This window comes from Pinus tabuliformis, chromosome 2_2, assembly GCF_031772625.1.
Source record: "Pinus tabuliformis cultivar Carrire ecotype Pingquan chromosome 2_2, CPIR1, whole genome shotgun sequence".
Lineage (NCBI taxonomy): Eukaryota > Viridiplantae > Streptophyta > Pinopsida > Pinales > Pinaceae > Pinus > Pinus tabuliformis.
Window position 1 is genome coordinate 236,083,375 of NC_142300.1, and position 18,628 is coordinate 236,102,002.

An 18,628-nucleotide genomic window follows, 5' to 3' on the forward strand; every position below is an offset into this window, starting at 1 on the left:
AGCTTAGGATCAAATTTAAGCTAAACATGCAAATATAACAAAACATCACTGATACACAAGCATGTAGGAGAAACTCAAATAGTTTTATTGATATAACAAGAAGGTCCAGGAGGAGTTACAACCGATGATTCCTGATCCAGCATCAACCCCCCAGCAAAGGAATCCCCTCTTCACCTCCAACAAAGCATAAATCACCCAATACACTGATCTCTATCTCAAAACCAACAACAATTCTTTGCAATGTACAAAATTCCAGCCTCCTGATCTCTGGGATGAGGGATCCATATATAGATGTATGCAAAGAGGATGACTCAGCTTATGTTTTGACTAGTGGCCTCTCTCTGTCAGTTCTTGCTTCCACTTAGAGACTGAGAGCCTCTTACTCATCCTTGGTCGAACTCAGTGAGGCAAGTGTCATTTGGGGAATATTCTGGAAGCTTCCATTGTCTGTCCACCTCGCGGAATGACACTGCCATTTGTCATTTCCCGCTCAGCGCACCCTGGTAGTGCATTTAGGTGTGTTGCAACGCACCTAGCTAGTGTACTGGGGTGCTATGCAATGCAGCTAGCTAGTGGAGCAGTTGAAATGATCCTGATTTGACTGATTCTGAGCAGTTTCTGGTGGAGAACTTCTGGGAGAAGCTGTAATTGGTTGACCTTGTTCCTCTAGGGGTAGGAACAACACTTTTAGGGACTTAGGATCCCTTGGTTTATGGACATTTCATGCTTAGAGCTGTAAGGCACAAAAATGTATATAATAGTTGCCCCCTAAAGTATGAGGCCGTTTATCGGGTGAAATTCTTTATTAGGAGGATCCGAAGTTCTTTCAATGCTGGGAGGAGACCTGTAATAAGATACAATACAATACATTATCTTCATACTATTTTCATGATCTAGCTGAGGCGAGCATTCCCATGCTCAGCTTTATAAACTCATTTTTATGTACACAGGACAGATAATCATCTGATGGTAGACTGATGATTCTGATGAAGTCATCATCCTTTTGGTAGGATGATTATATGTGCTACAATGCTGTACATGTCAATGTTTTTATTTTTCCTGAATATATATCGCAGCTCGGATGGATGAAACTAGATCCGGGGTCTTCAATCTTGTCCGATCTTCACTCGAAACAAGTCGATCCATGTGAGAAATGTTTTGAAGTCGAACATGGAAAGACATCGCTTGATTACCAGTCGATGATGTAAACTGTTAACAAGCGCGAGAGGAATCACCGATAATGATGATGACCCTCAAGGTACTGCAGTACAATTCACGTGGTGTGAATAAAGGACTTGGCGTCGAACACCACGCAAAATCTTTCGGTCGAAGGTCATTGATGTATACCTGTCGCTGGAAGTGAGAAAATTGCCATTGAGGCATGCAAGCTTCAAAGTACTGAATGGGGTGTTCCTAGATCAACTTCTTGGATAATGAGCTGATGTTGACAAGAAGCGATCCGTCAAAGGAGGGTCTTCATGGATCCCACATCAATGACACGGAACGGAGCAAATGATTTTGATGGAGGTGAAAACGATCTGATGATATATGGTTCAGGATGGCGGTCATGAAGGAATGAAGTATAATGTATGGTAGTGGATGGGACACGGGTGACTTCTCTGGATGACTTCTCTTGAACATGTCGGCGACACTTATGTGATGGATTGGTAGCATTTACCCCAAATTTGGATGGTATGGCGTGACCATGGTGATGTGACCGGTGAATGAAACAACCCAACCCGACTCAGGCACGGAGTGGAAGTGTCATGTTTAAGAGCGACTTGCTACCAATAAAGATTCTTTGAGTTTCTTCCCAATTTTTCCCCAGTCATTGCTAACCAGTACCTCTTTATTTTTTTCAAGCTTGAGGAGGATAACATATTCTTGTTCTATAATTTTCCCTTCGGGCAAACCCATCGCTATGTTTTAACGAGCCTAGCGATAGTGAAACTCGTTCTCGTCTAAAGACAAGTTTGTCGCTATTAATGTTTTTAACGAGTTTAACGACAAAGATAACTCGGTACTTTTCATTTTTAGAGAGTCTGAAAAGGTACGTAAAGGTATCTCCGAAATTCCTTTTTCGTCATCTAATCCCTTAAGTCGGAAAAAGTATAAAACAATACAGAAGGGATGAATTTTCGATAGTTTTAACGAGCCGAACAACACAAGCGCTCGATCTTTTTGTGCAATAATCCCTCAGGTCCAAAAAGATTAAAATCTAGAGGAGGGATAGCACTTCCAGTCGCTTTAACGAGCTGGAAGGCCAAAGCTCGGCAATCTTTTCATATTTTACGAGTAAATTGAAAAGAGCTTAAAGAAGACTCGTCTTTTAAGGAACGAGTGATAAAATGGGTAGTAGCTGATTCGAGGTAATGGTTGGAATTTTCTAATCACGGCAGTGTCACAAGGATGGCTAGTGAAATCACTCTTCGCAGCTGTTCCTCAAAATGGGTAAACAATCAAATGGAGGTGAATGATCGGCCAATGGAAAAGTGGGGGTGACGGTGCAAACACGACCAAGGCTTTAATGGCTGAAATCTTCATTCACGGTGGTTATTTACCGGGGAATAGTTCATTTTTTAATGAGCTTAAATGCGGGTGGAAACACTTGCTCATGTCTTATGTTTATTTTTTAACGAGCTTGAACTATGTGCTAAAACTGCTCGATTAGATGGTCTTGTTTCGATTTTTACCATAAATAGCTTTGTCTTTCCAAAGATAGTACTGTATCTTCAACTGCTTCAACAAACTAGTTAGAAATGAACAATATTTGCTTGAAAATGAGATTAAAACGTTAATATTTCACTTTGAACTACGTAAAAGCAATCAAAAAGTGTTTTTTACCTCTCATTTTACCATTTCATTTGAACTTGGTTTGTTGGAGCTTTGGAGGTGCCTTTTCCCCCTTGACTTTCATCAGCTGATTTCGGGAGATTCTGTGGACGATTCTCGGCGCCGTCTGGACCAGGTAGGAGCTAAACCCGAGCTCTTTCATTTCATGGTTTCCTTTTTGCATTTTGTGCTTCATTCCCTACTTTTCTGAGTCCCTGGGGTTTGATGGGTTTGTTCTGCCATCAACACACCCTGAGTACATCGAAACCTGTGCTGAATGTTGACCAGTATGAAGGCAGTTTGACATTCAACGCAGGTGGAACACTTCTGCAGGTGCGTTGGGCGCAGAAGGGGAATTTGTTGCACAGTTTTTGATGAAAATTTTTGCCTGTTTCTCATCAAAATCAAGATCTAACTCCTCTCTTGTTTGTTTTTCAGAGATCTCGGAGCAAGATGACCGTTACATGGTGAGAATGAGAACATTAAGAAGAGGACATGATTGCCCTACATGATCCGGTTACAGTGAACGCGCTGCGGAACTGTGGCTTGCTGAAGTTATTTCGCATCTCTAGCATGAGACAACAGATCAACCTACTGCAGTATTTGCTTGATGCTTGGGATCCTATCAATCAAGTGTTCCAGATTAGGGGCAAATCTATCCCCCTGACTGCAGTAGACATTTATTCCTTGACTGGCTTGTCGAGGCGGGGTGCCCCCATCTCTTTGTCAGGTTCGGCCCGAGGAGGTGACTCTGTGAGAGATTATGTCCGCCAGTATTGTAGGGAAGGATCTCAGCCGAGTAAAGATGGCAAGATCATCATCCGTGATGTCACTGACAGGTCCCTTAGGTCTATCCTGTTTACTTTTGGTAGGATGGCCGGCAGTGCGTCTCTTCATGTAGCCAACAGATCCTATATGCAGCATGCCTTGGAGTGTCTCCAACCGAAAGTATTAAACTGGTGCGATGCAGTACTTCTTGTGATGAAAGATCAGTTGACCAAGATAAAGGACGGGAGGTTGAAGAACTTTGGGTTTAGTTCTATTTTGACCGCCTTTGCCTTGGAGAAGATACCACTGATGCAGCCGCAGTACATTGCACTCGACTTACCTTCTCCTACTGAACCACGTATGCAGAGATGGGTTGACCATATGTCTAGGCATGCTGGCCAGTCTCAGATTTCATTTTCTGATACCTTCTTTAGGTGGTTTGATCGTCAGGAGATGGTTTATGCCGAGTATCCATATGCTGGTATGGACTTCCGGGGTGATCCAGATTTAGTACTGCCGGATGGCGAGCAGTGGGGTGCTATTGGTAAAATCTTTGACCATATCACTGTTTACTGTTTTTATTTATAATGTCCTTGTGCTTTATTCTATCAAGACTTTAATCAAACTCATGTGTACATGAAGATGTTGGTCCTGTTCGTCCAGTAGTTCGCCTGAGAGTGCCAGCTGTTGCCCCAGCAGGAGAGGCTGCCGGGAGGGTTATTCTTCATGACCTCGATGTGGCCGAGACTCTCACAGCTGTGCAGGAGCAGGTTGAGAGCCTTACTCTCAATATTCCAGATGTGAGGATCGACGAGCTACCTTTGCAGTTACAGCGGCATACTACTGGTGTGCCCAGACGATGGACTCGTCTCTTATGCATGATCACACAGGCTGTGACTTGCTATCACGAGCATCATTAGACTAGGGTGCCCCCTAGCATTTTGAGTTTTTTGGTCATGTGACCGAATTTTTCTTGGTTACAGAACATTATATGTAAACGATAAACAACTATATATATATATTTTTATTTTCGGGGTTTTATTTTGGTTGAGCTATATGATCCACATGTAAAACATTGATGATGTGTTTCTTTTTATAAATGTTGTAAATTTCTATCTAACACATAGTTTGCTAATGAGTCGGTTAATGTGTTTAAGTTTCTGGAAATATGTTGGTATTGAATATGATCAAATTGTCTTTCCAAAATCTTAACCCTTAGGAACATGCGATAAATAGCTGGGTTTTGGACGAAATATATACCATTGAGTTGTAGTATTACGAGTTGTGAGTCTAGCCTGACAATTAGTCGGCGTATACCATGGGTGATGGCATCAGAGAGAAGTTCTATCAACGCGCTATACTCAACGATGTTATTCGTTGATTGACCAATACATACACCTCTGAAACTTACTAACTCGCCGCTTGGATCAAAAATGGCCCAGGCTGCGGAGGACAGGTTCTGCGAACTACGACTTGCTCCGTTGACATATCCAACACATGTCTCCAAAAGGTTTGACATCTGCAATAAATGTAAAAAGGTGGATTACTTGACCAAAACAAACATTTTAGCGAAAACAAAATATAACAAAAGCATATTGGTTACTATTTAAGCATAGTAACGCTTGAGGTACAACCCATTACGAGGTTGGGCCAGTGGAACTCCGTCATAATCCATTAACTCGTAGGCTCCTTTTGCCAACACTCGTCTAACAATATAGGGGCCCATCCATAAAGACTTAAATTTACCTACTCCCAATTTATCGGATTCTTGGTTGTAAAGCAAGACCAAGTCACCTTCTGAGAAGACACGGGGTTTGACATTTTTTCGAACTGCGCCTTGACTCGTTTCTTATGGGCTTCGTTAGCCAAAGTGGCATCACGACGGGTTTCATCCAATTGGATTAATTCCAAGAAACGAGCCTCTTCTTCTGAAGTTCCGGGGAGGAGATCGATTGCGAGTTTAAGAGACGAGATTTCGCACTGGACTGGTAAGACTGCTTCCAGGCCATATACCAGTTGGAAGGGTGTGAACCCGGTTGCATTCCTTACCAATGTTCGGTAAGCCCACAAGGCTGAGTACAGGATTAGGTGCCACCTTCTTTTGTGAACTCCGATCATCCTTTGCAACATGCTCTTCAGGACCTTGTTGATCGCTTCAACTTGTCCGTTGGCTTGCGGATAATACGGAGTAGAGCTGTCGTGAGACGCAAACACGACCAAGGCTTTAAACGCTGAAGTATTTCATTCACGATGGTTATTTACTAGAAATTGGTTCATTTTTTAATGAGCTTAAACTCTCGAGGAACATGTGCTCATTTCTTATGTTTATTTTTTAATGAGCATGAAGTCCGCGCTAAAACTGATTGATTAATCCAGTCGTGTGATAAGAATGTCTCATATATAAAAATGACAACTTTTAGAGTTTTTCCCCACATCCTTTCTTTATGCAAGTTAGGAAATCGCCAATCCTACGAGTTTAAAGGGTTAGAGGACCTACAAATTTTAAAAAAATAAATAGTCGCTCTTCGCTTGCATGCCAAAAGGTTTGCATGCCCCCAGGTATAAGACAGAGTTTCAAGGTTACCCCTTCTTCCTTTCGTTAAAACATTTGTTTTACCGGGAGAGGCCTACCTCTTACAGGTTACCAAAGATTGTTCTATTTACTATGTAACCAAAACACTTCTTCGGCGATGTTTATTGAAATAAACAAAGGTGAGTGGCGATGCTTGCCAACCCACATAACTTTGACAAGAGAATCTTATTCCAGAATAACCCCCTCTTCCAATCACGGACGGGAGTACATACTACTCATATTTTCTCGCGGAAACCTACCCTATACCCGAAGCTTTCCTGCTGAAGCAGGCCAGGGTGCACGCCCCCTGGGTTTCAGTCATGTCCCTCGAATCACTCGCGCTCATCAGGCGGACGGACTGGAGGTTGATACATTTCTTGCGTGAGAAGACCATTCAGGGATGGTATATGACTATTTGCTCTGTGTGATCCAGGAAATGAAAGCTGGTCTACGAGCTTGACCACTCTTCTTTCATGCGGAAAACACATTACTCTAAAGAGTGAGGAGACAATCGCTCCCATGCAATAAATATAGTCTCCTCCAAGGAGTAGATTATAATCTAGGGGTCCTTGAACTACCATTACGTTCATTTGAACGGTTTTTCCTCTCAATGTTATGGGTACATTGGGAAGGATCCCTAACGGTCGACTGGTTCCTTTATCAAAGCTTGTTAGATTTCTCATCTCAGGCAAAAGCGATGGCGAACCAAGCGCTTTCCAAGCAGTCGAGGAAAGGATACTCACATAAGCCCCTTCATCTATGATGGTACCAACCATAACCATTCTATATATTTGAACAATGATTCAGAATGGTATACTAGCTGGTAAACAGGGCCTGCCTAGTTGATTCCAATCAAAGGAGACAACTAGGTTGCTTGGAGGTGGGACCGAATAGACGGTCGGGTATGACTCTGATGAACTTCCTTCCTACGGTAAAGGAACGGGTAAATTGCCCCCATGTTCATTGGAGTCTGTGCTTACGAAAAGAATTTGGACGGTGTCATCCTTGTTCTCTTTGGTGACTGTATCATCTAAAGATGGAACCTATGAAGGCAAGACCGGGTCAACTGCTGCCTCGACCTTTTGACTTTCGTCTGGTATGGGTTTAGATGGTTTGTCTTCAATGATAGATGCTTCAGCCGACCACCTAAGTGGGCCAGCCGGATTTTCAACTAGTGACGGAATCGGCAAGAGTTTTTTATATCCAGGAGGAAGTCGTAACGGTGAAACCGGATGATCGTCCAAAACTCTTTTAGCTTCGTCTGAGAAGGGACAATGGTGGACGGCGTGATCGCCTTCGCACAATTTACAAGGAAATCTATATTTTCCTTTTGTCCTGGGGCTTCACTTTCACTAGTCGATGGTGTGTTTTCAACATGATCACCAGAGGTTGACGACACCAGGTTGTGCAAACGAGGAGACCAGTCCCTTAAGATCCGAGGGGTGTAAGGACAATCTCTATGATGGTGGTATCCTTTGCAAATGACACATGTCGATTTAGGCCTAGTCGGTGCAGTGTGTGGATTTTCGCTATACGACGCTCGTTTGCCCCCGTTCACCTTTGGCTCCTTCTTCTTTTTCTCTTTCTTCTTCTTTTCCTTCTTCTTCTAAGGTACTTGACTTTTGGCTTTACCAGCCCCATCAAGCGAAGAGGAAGGAGGAGAGGAAGAATTGGAGGAAGTAGAAGGTTGGTGGGTAACTCTGGAATTGTCTAGTTGCTGACTCGATTGTTCAGGAATTGCGGTGTTCTAAACGACAGAGGTTGGAAGAGCCATACAGGCAAGCTGATTGTCAGTCCTGGAAGCGACAATGTGGCCATATGGGGTGCACCAACATCTCCCCAAGAGGAGAAGGGACTAGGATTTCCTCCAAGGGGAATTCCTTGGTTGGTGGATTCCATTTCCTCAACCCAAGATCAACGTAGGAAAGGGTAATGAATATTCCATTTAAAATAAATTTTAGAGGCTTTGACACAACTTGTTTTTTCAGTTTTTAAGAGTCAAGAAAAAACAAAATATGACTCTAGTCGCCTTCGATTTTTAATGAGCTTGAAGTGACAAGTGATCAGATGGACCTTTTCTATTAAAGAGTCTGAAAAAGAATGAAAGGGACTTCTATGGAAATATAGGTAGAGGGATTACTAAACCAATTGCAAAACTGCAGAATACTTTTCATGGTATGGCAGTCAATCTTCCCGAATGTTGTGTTCAGTGTATTGCGATCGATAGGGCGGCAAACACAGCTTCCTATGGATAAAGGATTAAGCCTATTGTGGTCTCCCAAAATATACTCGACGGTACATGGGAGCACAAGTCTGTACTGGCACTTATCGTCTTAAAGTGGAGGAATCACCCAACCATCAGTGAGAACAACAGTTACCAGGCTTTACGACGCTGGAATACGTCTCTAGCCTAGACTTCTAAATGTTGTGCGTTAGGTTCCAAAGCATTGTTAGATTCATTGAATTTATTTTGTAGTTGATCTTGTTTATGAAGTTTTCCTTTCAGGTTCACCGCAAGATGTAGATGTAATTCCTAAAATGCAATCTAAGATGATAAACAATCTTTTTATCTTCTTTGTGCAATGAAAATCCTAGCTACTAAGGAAAGAATGATATAATTCTTTCACAAAGAGCAAAGAGCACACTCTAAATGCACTTTCCTAAATCAAACCAATCAGACTGTCTAAATGCAAATGCACATGCATGTATTTGTTTTCGAATTTCTTAGTATATGAATGATAAAAAGAAAGTTGATGCACAAATCTGAATTACTTTTCAAGCGACAGTTATCAACAAGTTTTTTTTCGAAATCAAAAGTGGAGACGATCACAACACCTTACGATTTTGAAATGAATACTTGTTTTTGACACTAGAAAAATTAAAAATGCAGACCAAAAACAATAGTAACAGGATAATCGACTATCACCAGAAATCAAATTCTTTCCTATGATTGAAATCGACACTTGCGACACTTTCAAATCAAAGGACGACAATACGATTACGCTACTTTTTCAAAGGAGAACTGAAAATGACTCAACAAACACAAAAAAACGTTTACAGCTCTTTTGTACAAAGGAGGTGGAATAACATCAAGGAAAAGTGGTTTCAAATAGACATATACTGATTACAGGCAGCAAAATTCATGAATAGAACTGGAAAGAATGAATCACAAAAAACAACACTGCACAAAGCCTAGTCTGATCAGCGCACCTGTAACATAGGGAATTTGAAATGCAGCGCACCTTCTACACTCGAGAAGTGCGCTGAATTTCAGATTCTCATAATAGTACCTACGTTGGGCCAAAAATGAGACTTTGCTTGGGTTCCAGGTCACAGTTTGCAGTTCAGTTCACGGGTTTTGGCTGAGCAAATGGTAATCAGTAATTCAACAATCAGGGGTAGATATAAGGAGGATGTAAGAGCTATCACAAGGGCAATCAGAGAGTTTGTGAATCAGTTGTTTAAATCATAAACAGATCCCAGAGATGGACTGAAGTGGCATTTATCTACTTTGCATTTGCTATGGAAAATGTAGTTCGAATGCTACCTGGCACAACTTCAGATTCCGTCTGTAAGTTTATGAAATAGACAACAAGGAAGATAAACAAACAAACTAATTCGTCCCCAGTGGAGTTGCCATTTTGTTACAGGGAAACGTGTCTACTCTGAACTGCTTATCCCACTAAGGTGTGATAGCTACCTTAGAAACAAACAAAGTAAAGCTACTTTCATTTTTCCTTTATAAAGTATAGATAGAGAGGAACAAAGAAGACCAACCTCTGTCTTGCGCTAATCTCCTGGTTTGATTCCTCTCTTCCTTGATAGTCTTTCGCTACTTGTTCCCTTGCACGCCCAGCTTCACAGAGTACCTGTAAGATCACAGTAGCATAGCACTATACAAAGACATGGATCTATAATCATAAACAATCTAGGATCAGATGTAAATTGACCATACAAATGCAGCAAACATAAATGACACAAGAGTATGGAGGAAAACTTGAATAGCTTTTATTGATAAACAAGAAAAATCCAAGAGGAGTTACAACCAGTTTTTCTGACCCAGCATCAACCTCTCAGCAAGGAAGCCCCTCTTCACCTCATACAAAGCTTAGATCACCCAACAATCTAATGTTTGTCTCAAGAAACCAACAGTAATTCCTTACAATATGCAAAATTCCAGCCTCTGGATCTCTGGGATGAGGGATCCATATATAGATATCTATAAGGGAGATGAGTCAGCTTATAATTTGATTAGTGTCCTCTCTCTGATAGTTCTTGCTTCCACTTGGATATTGATGATCTCTTACTCATCCTTGGTCGAATTCAGAGAGGCAAGTGTCACAGGAGAAGTTTCTGGAAGCTTCCATTGCCTCTCCACCTCGCGGAATGACACTTCCATTTGTCATTTCTCACCCATCGCACCCCATAGAAGGGCTTTTTGAAATGCAACACACCCACACAGTGTACTTAGGTGAGATGCAATGCACTTGGCCTGTGGAGCAGCTGAAATGATCCTGTTTTGACCAATTCTGAGCAATTTTTCATGGAGAACTTCTGGGAGAAGCTGTAATCAGTTGACCTTGTTCCTTTAGTGGTTAGAACAACACTTTTAGGGACTTAGGAGCCCTTGGTTTATGGACATTTCATGCTTGGGGTTGCAGTGCCCAAAAATGTCTATAACAGGGGGGGTAGGAAATGAGGAAACAAGGGAGAAATGACGAAAAAGGAGAATCCTTGGTGACAAATCAAAGATTAAAGAACCTACAGCAAACTTCCTTTGAAGGCACTTTGGAGGGAGGGTTTGGATTTTTGTTTCGACCGCTACCACCCATAAACCACCAACACTTATCACAAAATTTGAAGCAATGTCAAAATAGCAGCCCTACCTGACAAATTCACGCAAGGAGTGAGCAATTTGGTGAAGTTTCATGCAATATCGGGCTTTGGACTATATGCGCCATGCCAAGATCCCAGTGCACCACGCTCTCTCTGTGTGTCACGCCCGTTAAAATTAACACTGGGCAGAAACTCCAAGTGCATCGCGAGCTTCCAGTGCGCCATGCCACCTGTTATGTGCACTGCACAGGTTAGTTGCAAACGATTTCTCTCGAAAACACACACTGCTCACCCAGATTCGCCTTGAAATTCTTTTCTCCAACCTTGGCATGTAGAATGACTTTCATATTCATAGAAAAACCTTTATAATGACCTCAATTTTATTTTTGGTTCTCCAAAACCCATTTTTGTAATGTTTTGCAATTGACACTTTTTCACAATTAATAGAACTCTGACTTTTTGTTTCCTCCTTGATTTTTGGTTGAAATGATGAATTTCTTGGAAATATTTTGCAGGGATATTTATCATGGAATTTGGCAAAGGAGACCAGGGTTGCGCTTGAAGAATTCAAGAACTGAATTTTTTTTTAAATTATTAGAAATAACAAAATGTCAACTTGTCTTCAAAACAAAGTTTTGAAGAAAAGTCATAATCCATCTATATGACGATAAAAATCTTTTGAAATAACAACTTATCAAGGACCTCCCTCTGGCCTGCTGACTTTATTAGACTTTGTCGAAGACAAAATTGACTAACCCTAGACCTAATGACTAAAATAACTGTTATGACCTAGAAACTGCAACAGGACTGCAAATGACTTTTAAGATTTGATTTTGATGGACAGACCTGAGCTAGTAGTGCAAAGCATGAGGGGAATGAATGACAAAATCCCTTCCGTCAGATTTATGGCATGCTCCTATTGGAATGCAACTGATCGAGCGAGATGGGACACCTAAACATGAAATGCAAAAAGAGTTTTGATCTATGACGGAGGGACGACCAGACCGACTCTAACATGTACTATGATGACAAAATCGTCTTCAGTCACTAAATATGGCAATGGGTGCATGTCTTAGTTAGGTCCTTCATTTCTTTCACATAATCTCTATGGAAGTCTGCTTTGAAATATGAAATGTGACAATACTTCTTATACAAACTAGGTGACAACCTCGGATGTTGATTCACCATCATGTGTAGATCCATTTCCATCACCACAAAGAAAATCCTATTTTCTATTGCGCATGTTAGCTCCTTAGTAAACTAGAGGGAGGCATACCTCACTACCTCACAAACATCCACCTCAACTAATGGAAATTTCCAGTCTTCTGGTTCTTTCCATGCTATCAATGTGATGAGTATTAACAACCAAGAATAGTGGAATGGATTCCCTTCTTCCTATGCTTCCCTGCATTCTATCAAAAATTCCTCACACATATAGGAAACCTAGCTAAATTGGACTCCTGTGCTACACTCTGTAGCCAAAGATATTATCATTTTAGGCACCTCATTGGCCCTGCCCTTGCTCATTATCTTTCCTGACAAGATGTTCAATGAAAAACACACTTCTTTGTCATCAATAGAGTTGGTGTTATATCCTCGTGACTTATTCACTGAGATGAACTTTTCCTTCATCATCTGTGCTATCTACTTATCCATAGTCTTGCCCAAAAATTCTTTTGCAGTGTCTTTTCCTTGATGAGGCAGGGCTGTGATTTTCTTGATTAACATATCATCAATCAGGATCCCAGTTCCTAGCCAAATGCATCTGTCATGTACCAGTGTGAGGAGTTGTCACACATAGATTGTATTGGATGTGCTTTGACCGAAGTGTGGCACATTTAGAATGTTCAGGAGGTCCACTATCTACAATCCTTTGGCCCACTAGAACGGCTCCAGCCTCATGACTCCACTATCTGGGTATCGAACCTACTTCAAATACTTGCTTGGTTCAAATTGAGGGTATTTTCATTGATTGTTGAAGTCCCATTATCCCATTTTTAGTTGGGGTATCCTCTCCAACACATTGCCTTCAAACGAAACTTCCTCCAACAATAATGGAGTGAAAACGTCCAAATTTCCATCCTTAGGGTCCTTAACCGGCTTGGTGTTTGGTTTTCATGGTGGCATGCAAGGTGGGAGCATATCAGAATTTCTTCATCCTCTATTTGCATACATTGAAAATCAACCTCCTCTTCGCTATCATTTACCTACTGAGGCACCTTCTATTGTATTGACTTATTTCCTTTTTACATCAGCTTCTTTCCCTTATCTTATTTTTTCTTCATGCGGACTTCCATCTATGCTTTCTTCCTCGGTGATGTTTTCAGTTTTGGCCTAGAAACCTCAACTGTTCTCTTCTCCTACTACTTCTTTGGTTGTGGTTCTGTTGGCACCTGCTTTCTCGGCAACCCCTACCATCTTGGGGACATGAGTACCTTCGCTACTTGTGCCTCCATAATACTTGCTAGTCCTTTCTTTTCAAATATTTCAACAAGTTATTCAAAACTCCTCTCAGACATGTTGTTGGCTTAGTGGGTCCTGAACCAGGTTCAAAGTTAGTTTTCCAAAAAAATCCCTACACTACTGGCCTTTCGGCATCAACCCGTGGACTGCGGATTGAAGTCTCACATGAAGCAGTATGGGGGGATGCTGGAACCACGTTTCCGCACCCAGAGATTAGTGTAATGTTGTTTTATGCCCTAAACCTGCCTTCATGCAGATCGATAAGCCCTTAGGTCTTATCGATATAACTTCCCTTAATCAAATTATATACCTTCGTGAACGTTCACGATTGTCTTTCGTAGACCCTAAACAAGTGAATCAATTGCTTACACACCTCTCTGGTTACCCTTAATCTCATATTTACATAGATCGGCTTAAGTGTTTGATAACTTTAACATGCAACAAGATATTCTTCGCGTAAACAGTTATTATTACTTGCATCCATATAACAATATAAATAATGTAATATTGCGCATAAGTACAATATTAATTCATAAATCCATCATTCATCATTACATAATAGTGCATTCATTCATAACAGAAGGAAATAGATAAACACAGGAATTTTTGGAATAATCTCTTTATTAATACTTCAATTCTTCTTACAGACTCAAGGCTTCCCTGCGCACTCAGTTGCAAACTCTACTCTAGGCCTCTACACACACAGCTGCAGAGCCTCTCTTCTATTCTAATACTTCTTTGCTTTTTCATCTACTAACCCATTACATTTGTCCTCACTGATCTCTACTTCTTAGACTCTCTGAGACTCTCCTTTTTATATAATCCCATGGTTCACGAACCATGGGTAGGTCTATACAAGATGACACAACTTACATTAAAGAAGGGTAAAACCCTTTATGAAAATTTACTATCAACACACTCCACAACCACAACTTGTGGATACTTTACACTTTTTACAAAAAACATGGGCTTTTTGCCCCAAAACTTTGGCTTTTTCCAAAAAATTGACCCTAGGGGACCCTATCCCACCAGGCCCCCAGCACAAATATCATGACTCGCCTCCGAGTCACTCTGTTGGCATGGAGATTTTACTGCATAGACCTCCAAACTCAACTTGTGCTACTACTACCTTAGCCACGGTCTACGTGGCTACCTGTTTGATCTGCTCCACTAGCTGCTCTGTTGCTGGTCCTGTTTTGTCTTCCTTGATCTTCTATTTCATTCTCTACAGGCTTGCCAACTTTTACTCAGTGTTGGAAGAGATAACATAGGCCTCATCCAGCCAAGGCCCCAATATTTCCTTGAGGATTGCCTCTGTTGGGTCCCTATAATACTAGTGATTACCCCATTACTATTGCAGTTATACCCCTTATTTATATTATTGTGCCCTTATTACCCCCATATTGTTATTTCTGTGCCCCATAGAATCCCTATATTGTTATTTTTGTGGCTTTATATTATTATTGTTAGGTCGGCTGGATTATATTGTGACTCCTTAGACTCCTATATATAGAAAGGAGGTTTTGTCATTTGTATCATCCAAGAATTGTTCATTTATGTAATGTAAAGGAGTTTTCCCCCTCGAAGAGGCTGAATTCTAAGGCGTTGATCTATCTTTTCTATCTTTTATTGAGCTGGTTTCATAACATTTGGTATCAGAGCTTTGGATTCTAGGGTTTCACTGCTCCAAACAGGTCATCGTGGAATTTTCGCTATAACTTTTTTTTTTTTTCTGTGACGTTTCAGAAGTCGCAAACAAAACCCATTTTAGAAGAATTGGTGCTGAACCTTGGGTCCGAATTTCAGAGCTTTTCGCGCGATATTTGCGGAGATATGGTCTGAGGAAGTTGGCCTTTTTGCAGACTCCTGAATTACATTCAAAACAGGTGACCTAGGGAAAATCGTCATAACTATCTCTCTGAGGATCAGATTGAAATTTCGTAAAAAGGTATAGAAAGAGGACGGACGGTAGTTTCTTGTATGTGTGTTTTAGATTCAAAGGTTGAAACAGTGACTCGTGGCACGTCGTACAAGTTCGCTCTACTGAACCAGTCTAAAAGCAAGTCACTGTGGGAGATTTCACATAAATCTTCCTTGGAGAATCCAATTTGGCTCAGACTTGTGGCATTGGAATGAGGACGCAGAAGGCTACTATAGGTAGCAATTTCAGAACTGGATGATCTGAAATTACAAAGATACATCAGATTCAATATCAGGCTTCTATAAAGTGAAAAAATGTGTGTAGTTTTTATTTTTTATTTTTGTGTAAGCTTGGTTTAACGGAATTCAAAGGGCATAGTAAAGCATTATTATCGGTAACTGATGCCCTGAGGAAAGAAAATGCAAACACCTAGTAAGGAACCTGAAAGCTCTAGCATGACTCATGAATAAGAAGAAGAAATGCTACATGATATATCAAAATTACAAGAACAAGTGCAACAAATGTCACGCTCACAAAAGCTAACAGAAGCTAAGATAAGTGGCGTGGAATCTAAGATAAAGGACATGGAAGCTAAGATGGATGATTCAAAGACAGATTTGAAGAGAGACATGGCAGATTTGAAGATAGATTTGAAGACAGATATGGAAGAATTGAAGAAGTTGCTACAAGAAAGGGTCACTAATGGTGAAACGGTAGTAAAGGAAACTCATGATGAGAACAAAAGAAATGTTAATCATGATACCATAGACGCTAATGTTGGATTGAAGAATCACCATATTCCAAAAATCGATATGAGGAAGTTTGATGGCAAGGATCCTGCTACATGGATATTACAGATGGAGCAATTCTTCGATCTCAATAATGTGCAAAACGCACAAAAGGTACGTATGGAAACTGTATATTTGGAACCAAATCAGTTTGTATGGTATCAATGGCTTTGCTCTCGTAAACAATTTATCACTTGGACAATTTTTATGGAAGAATTGATAGCACATTATGAAGATACAAAAAGCAACACTTTTTTTAGCCAATTGATAAGTCTCAAACAAAAGGGTTCAGTAATGGAGCACATTGAGGAGTTCCAAAAATTGAACATAAGGGTAAAAGATATTCCAGAGGAGCATAGGATTGATGTGTTCATAGGGTCTTTAAAGGATAATATCCAACATGATGTTCGCCTTTGCGAACCTGATTCATTAGAGAAGGCATTCAGGTTAGCAAGAAAAATGGAAAGCAAAATTATGGCAACCAGGAAGCATACCACTCACAACTATAAAGACGGAAGTGTTGTTGCCCCTAGTCTTCCACAACAATTGGAAGAAAAAAGAGCAAAAGGGCTTTGTTACAGTTGTGATAGCAAATACACTAAAGGTCATAAGTGTGCTGAGAAGAAATTATTCTACATAGATTGTGAAGAGGAAGAAGAAAAGGAGCAAGAAAGGTCAAAAGAAGAAGATATACTCCAGGAACAAAGCCTAGATGAAGAACAAATAAATCCAACCATATCTTGTAATGCATTGGTGGGAATTACCACTCCTCAAACCATCAAGATAGAAGGACAAATCAAGAAGAAAAAGGTAATAGTGTTGATTGATTCAGGAAGCACCCACAATTTTATTCATTGTAGGGTAGCAAAAGAATTGAATTGCTTCCTATATCCAGCACCAGAGTGTCAAGTGATGATTGCAAATGGAGGAACAATAAATTGCTCTGGAAAGTGCCATAATATCAAGCTATCCATGGGAGAATATGTATTGACTAGCCCAATGCTTTCCATTCCAATGGGAGGTGCGGATGTTGTACTAGGAGTCCAATGGCTACAATCCTTGGGTACAATAGCTTTTAATTTTCAAGAACTTTTCATCAAATTTTCTATAGAAGGAAAGGAAGTTGAATTAAGGGGTATTGCAGGGAAACCAGGAAAGATAATCAGCTCTCATGGTATGACAAAGCTTCTAAAAAAGGAGCAAAGAGGTGTAATTGCACAATTATGCTCGCTAGATGTTTCCACATTGGAATCATCTATTTCTCCAGATCTCCAAAAAGTCTTGGACAATCATTCCAAGGTATTTGAGACTCCCAAGGGTCTCCCACCTATGCGTGATCATGATCATGCTATTCATCTGATTCCAGGAAGTGTTCCTCCAAACATCAGGCCATACAGATATCCCTATATCCAAAAAAGTGAAATTGAACGTATGGTTGCAGAAATGCTAGAGGCTGGTATAATTCAACCGAGTCAAAGTTCTTTCTCAGCTCCAGTAGTATTGGTGCACAAGAAGGATGGATCATGGCACATGTGTCTAGATTATAGGGAGCTCAACAAGCTCACTATTAAAGATAAGTTCCCCATTCCTGTTATTGATGAATTACTGGATGAATTGCATGGATCAATTTACTTCACCAAGTTGGATCTTCGTTCGGGATATCATCAAATCAGAATGAAGATTGAAGACATTCCAAAAACGGCATTTAGAACTCATGAGGGTCATTATGAATTTTTGGTCATGCCTTTTGGCCTTACCAATGCACCTTCAACATTTCAAGGTTTGATGAATTCAATTTTCAAACCATTCCTTAGAAAATTTGTGTTAGTATTTTTTGATGATATACTAATCTACATCAAGTCTTGGAAGGATCATGTTGAACATGTTGACAGGGTGCTACAACTATTGGAGGAGAAACAATTATATGCAAAAAGATCCAAATGTTTCTTTGGAGTCCAGGAGGTGGAATATTTGGGTCATATTGTATCTCATGAAGGAGTTAAGGTAGACCCTAGCAAAATTAAAGCCATTAAGGAATGGAAAATCCCCACATCCATAAAGCATCTGCGAGGATTTCTTGGGTTGACAGGGTATTATCGCAAGTTTGTTAAGAATTATGGGAGAATAGCAGCACCTCTAACAACATTATTGAAGAAAGATTCATTTTCATGGACTCCGGAAGCAACAAAGGCCTTTGAACATCTTAAAGAGGCAATGTGCCAAGCACTGGTCTTAGCTACACCGGACTTCACAAAAACCTTTATTGTGGAATGTGATGCTTCAGGAAATGGAATTGGTGCTGTTCTAATGCAAGATGAAAGACCCATTGCTTTTGAAAGTCGTCCAATCAAGGGAAAGTTTTTAAGAAAAGCTATTTATGAGAAGGAAATGTTGGCAATACTCCATGCACTTAAGAAATGGCGACCCTACCTAATGGGAAGACACTTC